Raw genomic sequence first — 20881 nt, 5'->3', positions numbered from 1 at the left:
CCTCTTCCCCCTTGTTTTCCAGTAATTTCCCTCTGCTGAGGCAAGAGTGCAATTCACAGTGAGGTGTTTAGGCAACACAGTTTATCCTAAAATTTTATGCGTAGATTGTACCAAGGGAATCTGCCAACCTTTGATAAATTATCCAAATTACAATCTTTGAAATGTAAATGGGTTAGGTTTTTGTTTAGTTTTTGGTGGATTTTGGTGTGGTTTTTTTGTTTCATTTTGTTTTGTTTTGTTTTTTTAACAGAAGTACTGAAATATAGCATACAGCTGGTCAAGTAAGCTTGTCAAATAACACAAAATGCAGCTTGTATTTGGTCCATAAAAGGGATTTATTTGATATCAGATGTGCATAGAATACTGCATCTTGTAAGGGCCTCCTAGCCACATGTTGTGGTTTGAGTCCACAAGACAGCTAAATACCATGCAGCTGATTGTTTACACCTTCCCCCTCAGCAATGGGAAGGAGAAAATAAAGTAAAAGACTTGGAACGGAAGTAAAGACAGGGAAGAATGACTCACCCATTACAGTCACACAAAAAGGACAGACTCCATAGGGGAGGAAAATGAATATCAATTTAATTAAAATACTAACAACAACAACAACATTTAACAAAGTAGGATAGTAAAAAGCATAACCACATCTTAAAAACACCTTACCCCACCCCTCCCTTCTTTCCAGGCTCAGTTTTGCTCCCAATTTCTCTACCCACTCCCCCTCAGCAGAGAATGGGACAAGGGATGAGGTTATGGTCAATCCACTGCTCCTTCCTTCTCAGGAGGAGGACTCCTCACATTCTTCCCCTGCTTCAACATGGTATCCTTCTCACAGGACAGTCCTTCATGAACTTCTGATGTGAGTCCTTCCTGTGGGATGCATTCTTACCCAGATGCTCCAGCGTGGGTTCCCCCTGCATGTTGCAGTCCTCACAGTGCTGATCTACAACAGCAGGGGCTTCTTCACACAGTGACAGCCTACTTTGGGTGCAGCTGCCTGCTCTGGTGTGTGGTCCTCCACAGGCTGAAGGTGGCCATCTGCTCCACCCATGACCTCTATGGGTGGCAGGAGGGCAGTCTGTCCTCTCACTACGGGCTGCAAGGGGGTATCTGCACTGGCACACCTCCTCCTCTTCCTCCTCCTTTTCTTCCACTAACCTTGGTGTTTGCATAGGTGTCCTCCTCACAACTACCCCTCCTCCTGTCAGGTTCCCCTTCCTAAATATGTTATCACAGAGGTGCAACCACCATCACTAATTGGTTGAGTACTGGACACAGGTGGGTCTGACTTGGAGCCGGGGTAGGTTCAAGGATCTTCTCACAGGAGTCTCTGCTGTAGACCCCTCCTTCACCTCTACCAAAAGCCCAGCACACTACCAAAGTAGCATTTTGTTCCCAAATCTTGTGTGTTGATTAGTTCTAACCAGATTCTACAGGAGATGAAAATGCAACATCTGTTGACAAAGTCTCTGTTGCTGGAAAATATGATATCTTATCATAAATTACTTTGTTCTGAAACTCTCATAACAGGAATTTAAATGAGATAACAACCATAATGTTAATTTAAGGATAAGAACTAGACAAAACAGTATTTATCATCACTCAGGAAAATTTGCAGAAGTGAGCCTTCAATTCCTTTTTTACCTTCTTCCCTTTTACCACATGGTCCCTTATCCTAGCATCTTGGACAGAGACTGGCTTTCAGTGTATAAAGAGCTTTTCCTCCCTGTGCACAGATCAAGTCTTGGGCAAACCTGACAAGACCAACTTCAAGAACAGAAGGAGCCCAGAGCCATCTGAAGCAACACAGCTGAGACTTGCTGAGAAATTGAACTCGCAGGGAGCTTGAGGTATGGTGGCTCATACGTTGGCACAGCACCTGCCCACTCCTCCCATGCTTCCTCACCATGTTGCCCAGTTCCATATTTCTACCACTGTCCCACTATACCTTGCTCTAATATTTTCCCTTTCCCCTTCTGTGGTCACTATGTTTTGATAGGATGGTCATCACATATTCATAGCTTTGAAAGTGTTTGTACCACCAGACCCCACACTGCTAAGCTTTGTCTTCACCCTCAACTCACATGAAGAATAAGCTCCATAGTGGGCATAAATATGGACCTGTTTCTGGGGCAAATGTGCCCTTGCTGTCAAAATATGTAAACTATTGTGTATACACAATTGTGTATATTGTGTATTGTATATATATTGTGTCTTTCTTTCCCTGAATCCAGGCACAAATTATGTTTTAATTCTCAGGTTTACCATTCAAGTGCTAGATCTTGAACAGTATCAGACTTACAACTGGTCTCCTTTTTTCAGCATTTTCTACTTTGCACCCTACAAGATGTGAATCATATTCTAAAGAACACCTCTGTTCCCACATATCAAATGGCAAACTTAAGCATTTTCTCAGACGGCTCTAACTCTCAACATAAAACGACAGCACTATAGTTTCTTTTTTCAGTATATCTACTGAGGATTAGAATCAAGAACTATCTCCCATTTGTTCCAGGGTAAATCAAGTACTTCTACAAGTTTATCCATATTTGTGATACTTTTTGGGGTTGAGTGGGTTTTGATCAGTCTGTCAGAGTTGCAAAAGGAAATAAAGCTACAGAAGAATATGAGTATATTACTATTTTGTGATCTTTTAGAGTCAAGACTAAAAATGGAAGTTTTACATATAATTTCTCTTCCTACACCATATGTTTACACACTGAGATACTAATAAACAATCAATCTGCTTCATTCAGTTGGTATGATTGGGATTTTTTTCTTCTAGATTTACATTTTGCTTTTGTCTTCACATCACAATTGCTAGACAGTATTGCAACATATTCACTGCAGAGTTTTTTCAGATGATGAATTACATCCCTTTTAATTGTGTCCTTGAGTGCTTCCTGAAGTCTGTGCCATCCCAGATCCCTCATTCAGTACAACAAGCAGCCCAATATTGTTGCTATGTGAAATATGATATGTATGCCACTGACCAGAGTCCTGTGAGACTACTCTCCACAGAACTTTTTGCTACAAAATATTAGAAAGGAAATACTCTGCATATGTTCTAAAAAAAAAAAATTGGTTTAGAATAGATTAAATTGATGTAAGAAAAAAAAAAAAAAAAGTATTTAAATTGAAACAACAAATCTTGGGCAGTATAGCCTCCCAGAAGATCGAAGGTCTACCGAAATCTCAGCACAGTTAGGAGACTAACAGACACAAAACCTGTGATTGCAGTCTTCAGCCACAAGGGAGTTACACTGACACTATGGCATCTTGCCAACTTTTTGTTCCTATAATGAAAAATAATTACAATAATTACTTATTTTTAGCAGTGACAGCTGCATGTGACTTTCAGTGCAAGCTTGAAACAAAGTTTGACCTTGATTAATATCTGCTGTACTACCACAGCTTTAAAAACAAGTAGAAGTAGTTACTTCATTATAAAAATGGCTGCTAGACAGGTTTGCTTGATGTCCAACATCCCTACACAGAAATCTTAGTGTTCTTCTAATAAATTCTCTGGGACATGGAAGAAATATTTTTTTTTTTTTTTTCACCATACAGGAAATGTGTGTAGGAAGAAGCAAACACATTAGTTATATATTAACATGTTCAAGATTTAAGACTCGAGAACTTAAGAATTCAGCTGTTTCTTCTTTCTTATTCCACCCCCCACCTACATCCATCAGCTGACCCATCTTGTTTTCTGCTTGTTACTATTTTCTCATAATGTTGATAATTTATCTAACATCAATGAATAAAACATAAAAGGAAATCAATACAGAACTATTAAAAATAATGGGGAAAAATCCCTTTACACCTGGTAACTCGAAGTGAACACAATCTCACTACTACCACCAATTCAGTGATTCAGGATTAGACTTTCTTTCCTTTTCGAATCTTCTTGGAAATCTTCTTCATACATTATTTTCTGTATCTTTTATTTCTGCTGGAACTGGGATTATCACTATTTGGTATAAAAGAGTCTTCTCTCACTCTCAGGCTAAATACCTCGGCAATGAACCAATCACTTCTACTGTGAATATAACATTCTACATGTGGATGCAAATGATTCACCTCCCACCCTGCAAGCTAGCAATCTGCAGGTTTCTGTGACATCACTGTGTTCTGAAGAATATTTATTATGTATTTCAAGGATAATACATTAATGTGAAAAGACCTAATTTCTTACATTTCTTACTTACTATGTATTCTGTTGACTAGAGTAACCAAGGTAGACACACTTTGTGCAGTCTGGTTGTTTCTTGGTTATCACCATCACCTTAATTTCAACTGAGAGAAATTATTTTTTTACTGCAAATCTGCTGCTTCTTTGAGGATCATCTTTTTTTTAAAGGCTATTTCTTTTGTTGTTACACCTTCTTTACATCTTAAGCTTCCTTTCTTGAGAAGATTACCTATCGAGTGGAAGTGGTGGACAATCCCACTCACTGTCTCTTAAATATGGTAGATGTACAGTTTTATATCTCCACCCTCCGTAGTTCAAAGATACATTTCCAATAACACAATAACTCATGTCCCAGCCTGTAAACATTTAAATTATATTTTAATTTCAGAATTCAGACCACTAAGTAGATCACATACCACTCCTAAGGAGTTCTAGTGAACATTAAACCTGTCACAATGATCTTAAGAGAAACTGTTGACTAAGATAAAGGTTGTGAAAATAGACTAATCGGGTAAAGTAGAACAGCAAGACTATTTTCATTTTGAAACTCTGACAGGCTAACAGATTAAGGTTATACCTCAGAAGAACTGAAAATCAATTTAGTTTTCATTGAATCAGATAAATTCTACACCACTTGTGACATTTTTGATAATAATAAACCGTCACTCTCTTCAGCCTACACAGAACTGAGTGGAATATGAAAAAAAAGACTTATTTGGTAAGTAGGCTGGCATTATGACTATTTACAAATGAACACTTCTCTTCATCCAAGAATTATTGTGTCCAGACACACATGGAAAATAGCAACAATAAATTTATCTTTCTATACAAAAGAATAAATATTTTTAATCAGCTCCAATTTGATATCCACAGAAATAGATTTGATTGACTTTCATAGATTTTTAAGCAACGCTTCCAGGATTGTGTCTTGATTTTGCACATTGCATTTTAATAGCCTGTGATATATTACCAAATTTATGAAAAGCTCTGGTGGGACATAAAAAGTCAAAATTCCTGTAACAATTTGATGATATAATAAAAAAACCTGGAATTTTTAATGAGCACTACATCTTCACTACAACTTAGACAAAAACAATGTGAGGTAGTATCAGGCTTTAAATTGAAAGTACTAAATACTCCCATAGCTTCTAACTGAGCAGTGATATTCAGAGATGAAAGAATACGGAGGTGTCAACATGTGGCAAAGTACTGGCACCTGGTGCTCTGTCATTTCATTTTTTCCAACTGAGAAAGAGAGTATTTTATCATGGCTGAAAATCTGAACCAGGACAATACATTTTGTGAAAGATACAGTTTCTGTTAGATGATCACTTTTACAAAGAATTCAACAACCAGTGGCAGAACAAGAGAAGACCCCACGGTGATTTGGGTGACAAGCAGGGATGACAGGAAAGATGAAGTGTCAATAACTAAGAAGGGAAAGGGAAGAAAGGCTCTTCTGCAGTAAAGTTAATTTAGCATTATTGAAGTTTACTGAATAACTTCTTAGAATATATCATTGAAATCAATTAAGTTTCAGTCATAGTTACCTGTCACAGGTTTATCAACACCTATCAAACATCAAGTCTGGTCATGGGATGATCATTATATCACCTTGCCTAAGAAGAAAGTGAAGAAATAAAGCTCAATGACAGGAAGGAACTGCCTGCTCCTCAGATTAAATCCACCTGTAACCAACTTCATGAGAACTCTTTTCTAAACTTTTCAGTACCCCCCATACTTATTTAACCTATTTACAGTCGGATTCACCCAAGGGCTAAAGATTGATGATGTGAAGGTACTTATTGCATATTAGTAATTTCTTTTTGGAAAAAAAATCACCCAAAGGCTAAAGATTGATGATGTGAAGGTACTTATTGCATATTAGTAATTTATTTTTGGAAAAAATTCACCCAAAGGCTAAAGATTGATGATGTGAAGGTACTTATTGCATATTAGTAATTTATTTCTGGAAAAAATTGTTTGTTTTAAGCTACAAAGACGTGATTTAAACTCACTTGTTTGACTTTGCCTGAAATAGACATACGTCTACAACTAAGACATGTTGAAGGAACTTTAGATTGTATGAACACTTCTGTGTGATACTCCTGATCTTCAGATGAGAACCCAAGTCTGTTCTCTTTGTGTGCAGATAGTTTGAAATTCCGATTACATTTCCTAACTAGAATTCATTGTTTCTTATACAGACCTTAAATGCGTATTAAGCTAAATATGAATGCAAGGTCAGAACTCTCTGTGAGACACATTCTATTTGAAAGATATTCCGCAATCTAATTATTCACATAATCAACCGTTAAAATTTTGATATGTCTATGTTTTACTCCAGTGAGAAATTATGAGGTTGGGGTTAACACAACGCAGAATAAATTTGTATAGTCAACATTTCTTAAGAATACCATGAAATATGCTATACAGTCAAACTCTTGTTTGGACAAGTAATAGAGAGCAAACAATAAAAATACAAGGGTCTTGCCAAGAGAATGAAAATGCAGAGTGGAAGAAAGAGGTAAGAAACTAAGTAGCAGATGTTCATTCCATAGAGGAAATGTTGTATTAACAAGGTTATAAAAGGTGTTGAGCAAGTATGTTGGATTTGTGTGTGGCAGGGTTTTGGTATCTTGGGAGGGGCTACAGAGATGGTTCCTGTAAGAAGCTTCCAGAACCTTCCCTGGCTCCAACTCAGACACAACTCTGGCAAGAGCTAAGCCAATTACTGGAGAAGGCTGCGCCTCTGCAATAATGTATTTAAGAAGGGAAACTTGAGAGGAGGAGGAGTGGTGGTAATACTTCTGCAAACACTGAGATCAGTTGAAGAAAAGAGGAGTGGGGGAGAGGGGGAGGTGTGCCAGAGCAGAGATTCCTTTGTACTACATGCTGAGGGAGCAGGCTGTCCCCCTGAAGCCCCTGGAAGACCCCACATCATAGCAGGTGTCTTCACCTGAAGAAGGATGTGACTCTGAGGGAAGCCCACACTGTAGAAGTTTGTTGCTGGGAAGACAGAAGTCAGTAGAACGGACCCATGTTAAAGCAATCTGTGGAGGGCTGTAGCCCTGTGGGAAGGACTCAAGTTGGAGAAGTTTGTGGAGTACTGTCTCTCATCTCAGGGACCCCACATTGGGTCAGGGGAAGACTGTGAGATGTCCTCCCCCTGAGGAGAAAGGAAGGAGCAGCAGAAACAAAGGTGATGAACTGACCGCAACCTACATCCCCAGTCCCCCTCTGCCTCTGTGGAAGAAGAGGTAGATAAATTGGAAGCAAAGCTAAGCCTGGGAAGAAGGGAGGGGCGGGGAGAAGATGTTTTTAAAATGTGGTGGTATTACTGTCTTACTCTGATTGATAAAATAGTGATGGTGGTGTTCAAATTCAATTGATGTTCTTTCTTTCCTAATGGAGTCTGGTTTTGTCAGTGATCGTAACTGGTGAGTCATCCCTCCTTGTGTTTGTCTCAATTCCTGAGCCTTTTGTTTTATTTTCTCCTCCCCATCCCCGAGGGGGAAGGAGTGAAGGGGTGGCTGAAGGGTGCTCAGTTGCGGTCTGGGATTAAACCAGGACAGAAAGAAAAGAGGCGGAGAAGGGAAAAATCCTTTACCACTCTTAAAGACAAAGTGGAGGAAAAATCAAAGGCACTGGAGGAAAGTAGACAAGCAGACAAAGTAAATAGTTATTTTTTTAAAAACAAAACAAAACAAAACAAACAAACAAACAACAACAAAAACCAAACCAAACAAACCAAAATGTAGGGTATGATGTGAAGGAAAAAAAAAATGAGTGAAATCTCACTCATGTACAAAGAAACTCAGAATCACATTAGTGGAACAGTAGACAGAGTAAAAGTATACTAAGCCTGGAACAGGTTTGGCAAGGAAGGCAAACCAGTAATTTCAGGTAAGCTAATTAACCAAGACAAGGGGAAATAATAACACTGTCTCTGAAGTATGGAGAGAATCAAAAGGAAGAGCAGTTATGAAAGTTGAGAAGGTAAAGAAATAATGAAGGAGGGATGGGAAAGGAAAAGGTGGGGAAGATTGTAATATTGACTGGTGTAATTTTAACAGTTAATCCTTGACTGAATGATTTATTTCTATCTTCCACTATCAATTACTTTAATTATCTCAGCTACACCTTTTCATTTTCTTCAATACCTTTAATCTTCAGAAGTTAATGGAGTTACAAAAGTGAAGGTTAGGTAGTGATAACATGATTAATATTTCTGGATATTGTGATAGTCTGCCTTTGAGAATTTTCAAAACTGAATCAGTTTGAGTCTCTATTTTCTCTTTATATATCTAGGCAATATGCCTGTGAATATAAAGAAGAAATGAGTAAATGCCTGAAAAGGGAAAAGCAGAAATAAAAATGTGGAATAACAAATATGTAATATACAAATAATCCCAGTTTTGTAAATCAACATACATATTGATAAGGTACTTAATGTTTCTCATACATTCATACTAATAAACTTTTAAACAAAAAACCCATCTATTTATTTATGAATGATCATTTTGAGGCGCGGAATCACTTTAGAACCAGTAAGGTTATAAAGTAGGTGTGTTTATTCAACTCTGGGGGCATGGGGGCATCATTTCCTCCAAATGCACGCGTTTGCTTGGAGCCCAAAGTGGCTCCTTTTTATTACATAGAATGTTACATATGTATCACAATTCCGGAAAGAGAGAGAGAATATTACAATTAGTTCTGAGAAATCCTTAAAATATCCCCCACTTCAAGCCCCCAGAGCCAACCCTCCCCTAGCAACTCCCATGTTATCAGATAAATGGCATGTCTTAACAAAACACAAGGCATGTCCCAACAAGCAATCTTAACAGACAAAGGACATGTCTCAACCCCCAGGTGCAATGTTTCCTGAGGGTGGGGGGGCCCTCTGGTTTCCTTAGATCAATTTCTGCTTAAAGGAACCAAATATGATAACTCTGCTCTTATGGTCCCTAGAGGGAATTGAAAAACTGAACACAGTTATGGTCAGTAACAGTATGCTCCATGAATCAGTCAGTGGCTTTCTAGAAGACAAAATACCTTATCTATTCATAAGGGATCCTGTCAATAAATCCAACACATTTATTTCTTATCAGTCTAAGCTACAAGAATTTGCTGTGAAGCTTGGGTCAGGCTTATTTTTATCTTTAGTTTCAGTTTCTGAAAATATGAAATGATTACTACTTTTTTTACTATGTGTGTTTATAATTTCTCTCCCCCATGATTCCTGCTTCTTCATGTATTTCTATTTTCCTGCTGTAGTTTGAAGTTCTGTGTGCCTAATATTTACTTGCACTATTTACATTTTAATTCTTTAGGTTTGTTTGGTTTTTTTGGTTTTTTTGTTTTTTTTTCCCCACTGTAAAGATCTGCTGTTCTTCAAAACAAATCTCAGTGTTTCACTATTGTTCTTGAAATCACCAAAGAAGACAACAAATTGCTAGAAATGAAGGGGTTGAAGTTTTCCCCACTGGAGAAAATGTACTGGAACAAAGAATTCTTCAGTAAAGGTCTTAGTCTGACTGCTTTGTCCTCTGTTAAATTTATGTGGATAGGGAAAGGGACACAGTATTTAACCTGATCATAAATAACAGTTCAATAAAGCTCAATCAGTGTATAAAGGACTCAGACTAGCTTCCTGATGGAAAAAAAAATGTAGATTAAGAGTGAATAATGAAGCTCTGGGACACTAGGACACTAGGAAGCCAACATATCTCTATCTATCTATCTATCTATCTATTTATCCACCCATCTATCCATCTATCCATTTATCTCTCTGTCTATCTATCTATCTATCTATCTATCTATCTATCTATCTATCTATCTATCTATCTATCTATCTATCTATCTATCTATCTATCTATCTATCTATCTATCTATCTATCTATCTATCTATCTTCACAAATCTGAAAATCATAGAACATGTACCACACAGAAATTTAGGTCAGAGCAAGCAGGATCAATCATACAACTAAAAAAATGTTAGAGCTGTCTTTACAGATTTCATTGCTTAAACATGAACAGAATTACCTGTCACAAAATATGCCTGAAAAATGTCAATACTTCTACAGAAATTAAGTAATGTAGAAAAGGTCCATAAGGGAAATAAATACTGACAACATCAGCCACTTTACAGCAGTATCATAATTCAGTACAGTCTTCTAAAACACTCTTACATGTCTTAGAATGAAAATGGTTCCTGAGTAGTTTGCCAAAAAAATGTTATAGTAAAGTATAAAGCAACATCAAGAATAAATACAGTATCTTCTTGTTACTTCAAACTATATTTCTGAACTGAGAAAGCAGAAGGAAATATAAACACATTTTATTGTTCTTTACTGCTAGACATAACCGACAGTTTCAGTCATGCTATGACTTTATGATGAAAATGAAACTTCCATTTATGAACTTATTTTTTAAATTACTAGTACATATCATATAGAAAGGAAGTGTTTGCATTTCCTGACTTGTTTCTTCTTGTGCTCTGTATTAAAATTTTATGAGATGAATTCACCTTTCTAAGAGTCACCGTGGGCACCACCTCATTCAGCCCATTGGACCACTCCCAGTCTTCTTGCACAAATTGGTTCCAAACTTACGAGCAGGACAGGCATTTCACTGTTCTGCTGTTGGGTCTCTCCACAACCATCATTTTTCCCAGGGGATCTCTACCATCAAAGGTATAGACAACTTTTTTTCACTTATGAAGAAGAAAATTAGATTAGTACATAAAACTGTAATTAAAATATTATTTTTAAGTTGTAGCATAAGGAAATCCAGGGAGAAAACCAGCACACACTGGGAACGACACATAAGGATGGTCCAGTAGTACTAAAACGTTGTTTGTTGACACAAAAAAATCAAACTACACCTACAGTTTTAAGGAAATTAAAATATTCTGAGTTATTGTACTATGTTGCAGCTGTTTATAGGACAATGAAAAAGAACAGAATCTCTAACAGATTTTTAATATTATGATCTCATGGCTACTGAATGTCTTTGATAAAGATACTGTATCTGAAGTAAATTTTAGTAAGTTTTTATTTGTTCATGGATAATGAAGGTTAGAGGATAAATCTCTACATGAATCCTGAAATAACAATGATTTCACAGGAACAAAAATGTGCCAGATATATTTTTAAGTTACTGGTATCTGATTTAGTATTTTAACTAGACCAATAATAAAAATAATGGGTTACTTCTCTCATTTTCTTCTTTTAGATTAAAAGAAACAATATTTTTTAGGGTTTTTAGTCTATATCTTCAAAAAAGTATATTTTGGGCAGAACGATATTAGAAGCTCCTTAACACTTGTATGATAAGTTAAATCACATATTTTTAATTTTAATTTAATATTTCATCTGATCTGTGAAGGTAGTGAACAGCAAAGGCAGACCAAAGGCAACAAAATGTATCCTCTAATGCACTCCTGCAGCAACTGACAGCAAAAGTGTTCAATTAATTTTAAGTGTCATTACAGTGAAATGCAAGAGAACACACTGGGAAACAGAAGATAATTATAAATACAATCTTGAAAATATGTATGTATGTACTTTGAGACAGAAAAAAGAGCTAGCAGTAAGCCCTGTATTTAAGTTGCTAACAGCTGTTAAAAATGATAAATCTAGTATTTTCCATAGAAACGAGTACTGTTATTTGCTTCTTTGGGTGAATATTGTTTTGTTTACCTGGTCTTCAATCTGTGTATTTGGGAGATATTTTCAGGTCTAAACTATGTTTTCAGAAATTTAAAAAGAAAATAAATTTGCCACATCACTGAAATGGCTTGAATTTGTCGACTTGCTATGTGAAGAATCAAGTATATCTCTTTTCATTCCAGCACTGCAGTAACTGGCAGTTATTGCGCTGGGAATGCCAGGAATCTACCACAAAAGTGTGGTCAGAGGTCACAGCTGATTCCCAAAGTGATTATTACTGATGGGAGACATAATCATAAGATACAGAAAACTGGTCAGGTTTCAAGCCTACAGCTATATTTGGTGTTGGGATAGAGAGCGTGTATAGCCTTTTATCCTATGATCAACGCAGATTGCATACATCTTAATGACCAGTATTAGAGTGAAAAATTAGAGGGAAAAAAAGGGGTTAGAGAGCTCTGATCTTTCTGAAAATTTGAACTGATTGTCAAATTGAACACTTCTCATTGAGGATTCATACTGTTGTGTAAGCCTATTCTCTGGTATTTTTATGGCTAATACCATTTTTATCAATATTTAAACTTTATTCTCAAAACTCTACAAAATCATAAAAGAGACATTTTATGGTTGCTAGGTTGAAGTAAATGTTATAACACATGCTTTCAAAATTGGAAATACTCTAAAATGTACAATTCAGGACCCAGCACAAATTATAAGAGTTTGTGTAATCATAAAATGTGAGAGGCAAAAATCCATACAGGTGGTTACAGGAAAATGTACTACAACAGAATGGATGGATTTTCAATAACTGGGGACAAAAGAAATTAATATAGGAGTTAATGTACATCTTTATCTAATGGCTACTCTTATTTTGTAGACATGTTGGAATCGGATTGTTTCTAATAAAACATTTGCATGTGTTGTAGTACCTGAATAATTATTTACTGTTTTCTTATCTTTCCATTCTTTATAATACAATTAAAATACTATTTAACACTTCAAGGTCGGTTATATTGATAATGAGCCACAAGTTTTGGTAACACAAAGTAAAATCCTTTACATGCATTGTCCCTTGTCAAAAAATGGTGGAGAAAAGTCTGTGAATGCATTCTGAAAACAGAAATTAAAATGTCAAATAATTACGAGGTTACAGAATAAATTAGTGGGCTGGGAAATCTTTATGAGTACATTTTGATCCATTACATTTTTTTGAAAGCAAAGTCTCTCATTCTTAGCAGTAAGTCATAGAATTATGTTCCTTGAAAGAGTGGATTGACTTTTTCACATGGTGGCTGGCACATTTTCAGTCAGTTGTCATTAAGTGCAAACAAAGAACATATGTTGCTAGTAAGCATGCATAGACTTTCTTTATCAAATCATGGATTCCAATGTTGTGTGTCATGTCTGAGTTTGACCAAACCTGTCATTGCTTACTGACTCTTCAGGGATGACATTTTTTGACCTTTGTGGAACTAATGAATGAGCTGAGTGTGTTTGCAGTGTTGGTAGACAAATAAGGAAAATTTTCAGTGTACTGAAACTGATGCTAATTGGCATCCAGATGATGCCTCAGCAAAAGGACCAAGGACTGACTGTACAATGAAAATTGACTCATCATACAACACCAAAAGGCTTTTTTAATATGTTTTTTAAAAAATATGATTAAAACCCATTAATTTAGCAAGAGAACTTCTGTTGTCTCTGCATATGCTTTGTCTATAGTGAGGAACAGTAAATGAAATCCATCTTCATGAAGGTCAAAGAGGCCAGCACATTTCACTATCCCTTAAAAGACTGATTTTGATGTGGTGAAATATGTTTTATTGCCCTAATTTGCATCTTATATGAAAGAAGGAGATGAACTATTATCATGCTTTGCTTCAGTTATACACCCAACAAGTAATTAATTAGTATGATAATAAGAAGGCAATGAAGTGGAATAAGGTGATGAAGGATATGCATCTATTTATTTTTTTAAGTTTTGAAGAGATCCTATAGAAATTAAAATGTGTAAATGGGCAATGGAGCAGAAAAAGGGATGTATAAAGTCTATTGGATGAAAGTCAAATAAGAAGAAAAACAGTTACTGCTCACCAAGACCAAAATATGAGTTTCCTTTAAGACATTATGACAACATCTGAATGAACTAAACTTGATGGTGTTCCATGAATTCAGAAAGCAGAAGATGTAAGATTATATATATATATATATATATATATATATATATATATATATATATCACTGTGATTACCTCCAATTTTTGGATTAAATTTAATACCTGCATTCTTACCCATGTTGGCTCATTCAAGCTATGGGAATGTCTATATTTCAGGAGATTACAGGCACACACCCCCAAAAAAGAGCTGCATTAGTAAAGAAGTAGGCAAAGAAAAGTCTGTCAGTGACTTAGCTAATACTGTTCAAAATAGCCTATTACAAATGGAGTGCCATAGCAGTACAAAAGATTGTAATTCAAGTCACAATGCAGCAGGCATATTCTACTGTCTGTATGTAGGGAGAAACAATAATCTAAAGATTTAGGTTAGATGTATGTGATTTCCTTGAGTACTTTTTTACTGTGTCATAGAGTCCATTTATTGTGTTTCCTAGCTTTTTTTTTGTTTTGAAGTTTAATTCTTCAAACCCATCTGACATTAATTTCATAGAATGGTTTGGGTCAGAAAGGACCTTTAAAGACCACCTAGTTCCACTCCCCCTGCCATGGGTAGAGATAACTTCCACTAGGTCAGGTTGTTGAAATCCCCATTCAAGCTGGCCTTGAACAGTTTCAGGGAGGGGTCACCAACAGCTTATCTGGGCAACCTGTTCCAGTGTCTCACCACCCTTACAGTAAAGAACTTCTTCCTTATATTTAATCTAAATCCAGCCCCTTTCAGTTTAAAACTGTTACCCCTTGTCCTATCACTACCTTCCCTGATAAAGATTCCCTCTCCATCTTTCCTGTAGGCCCCCTTTAAGTACTGGAAAGCTGTTATAACGTCTGCCCGGAGCCTTCTCTTCTCTATGCTTAACAATTCCAACTCTTTCATCCTGTCCTTACAAGGGAGGTGCTCCAGCCCCCTGATCATCTTTGTGGTTCTCCTCTGGACCTGCTTGAACATGGCCATGTCCTTCTTATGTTGGGGTTCCCAGATCTGGATACAGAACTCCAGGTGGTGTCTCAGAAGAGAGGAATAGAGGGGCAGAATCACCTCCCTCGACCTGCTAGCTGCACATATCTTAATGCAGCCCAGTGTACAATTGGCTTTCTGGACTGCGAGTGCACACTGCTGCTTCATAGTCAGTTTGCCATGCACCAATACCCCCAAGTCATTCTCTGCAGGGCAGCTCTCAATCCACTCATTTCCCAGTCTGTATCTGTGCACGGGATTACCTTGACCCATGTACAGGACTTTGTATTTGGCCTTATTGAACTTCATAAGGTTTGCACAGGCTCACCTCTCAAACCTCTCAAGGTGCCTCTGGTTGGCAAACCTTCCCTCCAGCATGTTGACCACACAACACAGATTGATGTGATTGGCAAACTTGTTGATGTTACAGTTAATCTCACTGTCCATCTTGCCAAAATATACAATAAATAGCACTGGTCCCAACACCAACCTCTGAGGAATGCCACTCGTCACTATTCTCCACTCGGACATTGAGCCATTGACTGCACTCTCTGAGTGTGACCATGGAGTCAATTCATTACCCAAAGAGTGGTCCCTCCAACAAATCCATATGTCTTCAATTTAGAGACAAGGATGTTGTGTGAGACAGTGTCAGATGTTTTGCACAAGTCCAGGTAGATGACATCAGTTGGTCTACTCTTATCCACCAATGTTGTTGTAGGAGGCCACCAAAGTTGGCAGGAACAATTTGTCTTTAGTGAAGCCATGTTGGTTTTCACCAAGCATCTCCTTATTGGCCATGTGCCCTAGCATAGTTTTCAGGAGGATCTGTTCCATGATCTTGCTGGGCACAGAGGTGAGACTGACTGTCCTGTAGTTCCCTGGGTCTTCCTTTTTTCCCTTTTTAAAAATGGGGGTTATGTTTCCCCTTTTCCGGTCAGCAGAAACTTCACCAGACTGCCATGACTTTTCAAATAGTGGCTGAGCCACTTCATCCACCAGTTCCCTCAGGACCCACAGATGCATCTCATCAGGCCCCAGAGACCTGTGCACCTTCAGGTTCCTTAGATAGTCTTGAACCTGATCTCCTACAGTGGGTGGTTCTTCATTCTCCAAGTCCTTGCATTTGTTTACTGTGACTTGGGTGGTGTGGCTGGAGGACTTCTGGTGAAGACTGAGGCAAAATGTCATTGGTACCTCAGCCTTCTCCATATCCCAAGTAACCAGGTCTCCCATTTCCTTCCAGAGAGGGCCAACATTTTCCCTATTTTTCCTTTTATCATCAATGTACCTATAGAAGCTTTTCTTACTGCCCTTCATGCCCCTATCCAGAATTTTGTACTTAAGTATAAAACACCTAGAGTGGTAACACAAGAATTGTTGATCAGCTCAGCAAAAACTCCCAGTGTTGACGAGACTTTGTCATTATTTTTGTAGGGTTTTTTTCTGTTATCTGTAACTGTGTCATGATCTTACTGCTCCTCCAGATGTTTTTGTGCTAGGTGATCAGCTCTAAATGAACCATTCCTGGGGAAACAAATAAACTATTTTAAAATCTTAAGCCAGTATACAGCAGTAAGAAATGTTGTTTGTTTGTTTGTTTGTTTTTTTAAACAAACAAACAAACAAACAAACAAAACCCAAACCAAAACAAAACCAAACAAAAGCTGCTAAAACCTCCTCCAATTCATTCTCTGAAAAATACTTAGGCAGAATACCTATGTTTTTGTGCCTTGAAGCAGGGATTGTCCTTGAGTTAGCTCAATTAAACTACTCAATGTTGGTGAAATTGCATACATCCAATTAGAAAATTATCATTATCTATTGAGAAAGGTTGAAAAAAATGCAGGGATTTTATTTTAGTCATTGAAAATATTTTTAATTTATTTTTGGAAGGAAAAAAATAAGAAAAAAATAAATAAAAGCAAAACAAAAAAACAAAAAAAAAAAAAAAACCAAAACAATAACCCCAAATGTCCTAAGTTAAAAACTCAGAAGCTTCTGTTCTCAAAGATTTACAAATTTTAGCAAGTGTTCACTTCAAAAGATGATAAATGTCCTTATCAGCATGCTCCAACCTCACAGGGTTTATTTTGTGTATTCTCAGTCTCTGGTACAAGTTTCCTCCAGGTTCACATAATGCTAGTCTGCCAGACTTTTGGACCTTAGGAAACTGAATGTCACTGTTTGGCATGATAAAAGTTGCATTAGACTGTGCTGGATAATACTTGGATTTCCAGTTTGACAGACTGCACAATGCATTGAGTTTGTATCCTGTACTTATGAGCAGGATCTCATAAAAGTCAAGACAATGTTCGTTGACAAAACATGCAATGGGAATGTTGAAAAGGTTACTGCTAGCATATCTGAGAAGACAAACATGTTTGCATAATAGTAATTTTAGCTACCTGCCCTTTCAGATAAATTTGTCATATCTTGGTGCTTTGTCAACTTTCTGAAACTATAGTCTTTACTGAAAGTATGAGGAAAAAAAGTATTTATCTAAATATTAGTGTCTTTTATTGTGACGTATAAAAAATAGGTCGTTTGTCACTGTTTAATCACTTTTCAAGTTTTACTAGTACTGATACTAAACAGGTATATTAGGCAAGTAAACATACCCAGAAAATTTGTATTCACACTTACTAAACATTCCATGGTTTAGAAGAAATTACCTAACCCAATTACAAACAAAACCAAGGTCAATAACCTGTGTATAGAAAAGAATCTCAAAGAGAAAAGAATTAGTGTGAACAGAATCTGAAATAGATGACAAGAATTTCACTGTAGATAAAATATTGATCTATTTTGCTCTGAATATATTTGAAACATGGAATGTATGAGTGATAAAAATCTAAATTTTCATATCTTCTCTTAACAATTTTTTTATCTTTATCATTGTTTCATATCAATATTTTAATCTTTATAATATGTTAACTTTGTGCTTTCTGAGTACTTTATTAAAATTGCTTTGTGACATTACATCAAATACATTGGGAAAATCCAAATATATGAGACCAACACAGTTAGCATTTTCAATTAGGACTGTGAAAAAATTTAAAAAATGTTAAAAAGACAATATTTCTGACATGTCTCTTGGTCTTGTGTAAAAATAGTTTAAGTGAAACACATTACAAACCACAGCCTAAATCAGTGTTTTTTTTCTGGATAGGACAGAGTTAATTTTATTTATATGAGCTCATACGGTGCTGTGTTTTGCATTTATGACTAAAACAGTACTGATAACACACCAGTGTTTCAGCTATTGTCGAACAGTGCACAGAATTGAATACTTCTCTGTTTCTCACACTGCCCCCAAGCAAGTAGGTTGGGGGTGGGAAAAAGGTTGTGAGAGGCAGATCTGGGACAGATGAACCAAAGGTCTATTCTTGCCATAACATCATGCTCAGCAATAAATACTGAGGGGAAGTTTTTTCCAAGGTAATTTTTGTGTGCAGACTGGGTAGACATCAGTCTGCTGGTGCAGTGTAGTGAGTGATTGCCTTTGCAGCACTCATTTGTTTTGGAGGTATTTTCCCTTTTTTATGCACTTACTAAACTGCCTTTATCCCAACCCATGGGTTTTCTTATGTTTCTCTTTCCAACTCTCTTTCCTACCCTGCTGGGATAAGAGGGGTATGACTGGATGGGTGCTTAGCTGCTGGTTGGAGTCAACCCACCACAACTGTAACTGCCATAAATGGTCAAGGATGACTGCTGCAGTGGCTGTGTCTTAAGTTCAGCATACACTTGTGTAATATCATCAGTCTATGAACATAAAAGAAGGTCTCACCACCTCTTGAAATACTGATGAAGATCAATATTGCACCATTTTTCTAATATCCTTCAAACAGGCCTATGTTATCACGCACTCTGATGCTCGGTTGCTGCCTGTTTGTGGCTAAAAGTTCACAGGCCTATGTTATCCTCAGTTAAAGACACCTTTGGGGAAGTCTTGGGCACTTTCTAAGGCAACTCTGCTTCCTTCAACTCACCAGAGAGCTGCCTGAGAACTGGCAGTGTCCATTGAATCTGTGTATGCAGCCTGCAGCAGCTGGACTTTTACTGGAAATACATCAGTGCACTGGTTTCTCAACATGCAGAAAGCCAGCAGGCTATAAAACCTCATTCCTGATAATCTTATCCCATTTACCTCATCTGGAGCAGAACAAGCAAGTTCTTCCAATCTGTGGATAATTCTGCTGTATCACACCCTGTTCTAACATTCAAATAATAGCACAGTCAGTTAAGTTGTTAACATGTCTTTGTGAAGTAGAGAGCTTGATTCCAGCATACCTGATTAAGTTATTCCACAAACCTTCATCATTTTCTGGATACAAGAGATGACCTCTCTATAAATATAATCATGATCAGTCCAAGCGCTTACAAAAGAACTAGACTCATACTGCATATACATAAAGAATATATCTCCTTAGAATGTTTCACATGCAATATTATTTTTTCTGAAATTATTCCTTAAAGAAAAGCTGATTTCAAAACTAGAAAATCAATGTGTCATCAGCTAAAGATTTTATTTGGAAACAATCATAGTACATAGGAGCTTGTGAATAATATGTTCAGGATTTTCAGAAAGTGAGTACAGATCAGAAAATTTAAAAGCATACATAATATTTGAATGTGAATTATGAGACCAGTTTAAGAACATAGATTTCGTTTACTAAATATATCAAGTAAAACAGTTCAAACAGCACATGCCAATGATACATCCCTTTTTATACTAATAAAATATTCACTATGTTAATACATTTCTAACTTAAATTATATATGAGAGTTCATCTGAAATAAAAATCAGTTCCTCTTGCAAGATACAGTATACCCCATAACACAACTGTCCTGGGTTGAGTTGAAATCAAGAAATATTAAGTGTTGGGTATATCGCAGCTTACGTCTTAGTAACTTATGATTAGTTCTTTTCCTCCTTTACTCTCGATAAGTGTCTTTACTACACTAAGCCATAAACTACCTGAGCCCTAACTTGCCAGCATTGAATGATTATATACACTGCATTATTGTCAATAAAATAATTTATTTATTTTCTGGAAACAAAAGTGAATAAACTTGATGGTTGGCCATCATTAAGGAAAAGAAAGATCAGCAGAAGACTGAAATATGTATGTTAGAAGAAATAGTGACACAAGACAGACATTGCCTCATGTTTTCCAGAATTTAAACACTACAGGTGAGAGGAATAGTAGATATATGTAAGATCAAATGTCATTGTTTCCAGTAGAGAAAAAAGTCTTTCATTGATATAGAGCATGTACTCTGGCTGATAGCTTCTTCTGAAGACCTTCACAGACTTACTTTATAGTAAAAGGTTCATGAACCAGGTAGAAGTTGGAACAAAAAGGTCATACAATTTCAGTTGCTAAGCAAAAATAAAGTTTATAGGCTTTTTATTCCCCATGCCCTATGAAGTAACCCTACATATAGGTTTCTTGTAATTTTCCATCCTGCACAATCACAAAAGAAAGGGGAAGAAATGACATGCCTTAATGGACACCTCAGTAGAAGAATAAAAATAGGGTAAATATGATCACTAGAAGTTAAACATAATAACCGTAGAGGCAGCTGAAATTGAGAGTGGATTTTTAGATATGAATTTTAAACATAGAAGGCCATGGGATTTAAAAATTGAAATGTAGTAACAAGTAGGATCTTCTTTGATCTAGTGGGTTGTTTTGTACTAGGAAGAATGGGTTCATTATGGTCCCAATAAGAAAAACACTTTGACTCATAAGTTATCATTTAAAATGCTTTTTATTACTACTAACACTGTAAAAGAATAGCATAGATAATCTTACATACCTTCAGATGCTGGGAGCCCCAAGCAGCGTAAGATCAAACAGACTCCAACCCAC

The sequence above is a fragment of the Tyto alba genome, unplaced genomic scaffold, assembly GCF_018691265.1.
Source record: "Tyto alba isolate M040663 unplaced genomic scaffold, T.alba_DEE_v4.0 Super-Scaffold_13, whole genome shotgun sequence".
Classification (NCBI taxonomy): domain Eukaryota; kingdom Metazoa; phylum Chordata; class Aves; order Strigiformes; family Tytonidae; genus Tyto; species Tyto alba.
The sequence above is the reverse complement of the archived record's forward strand: the minus strand, read 5'-3'. Positions refer to the sequence as shown.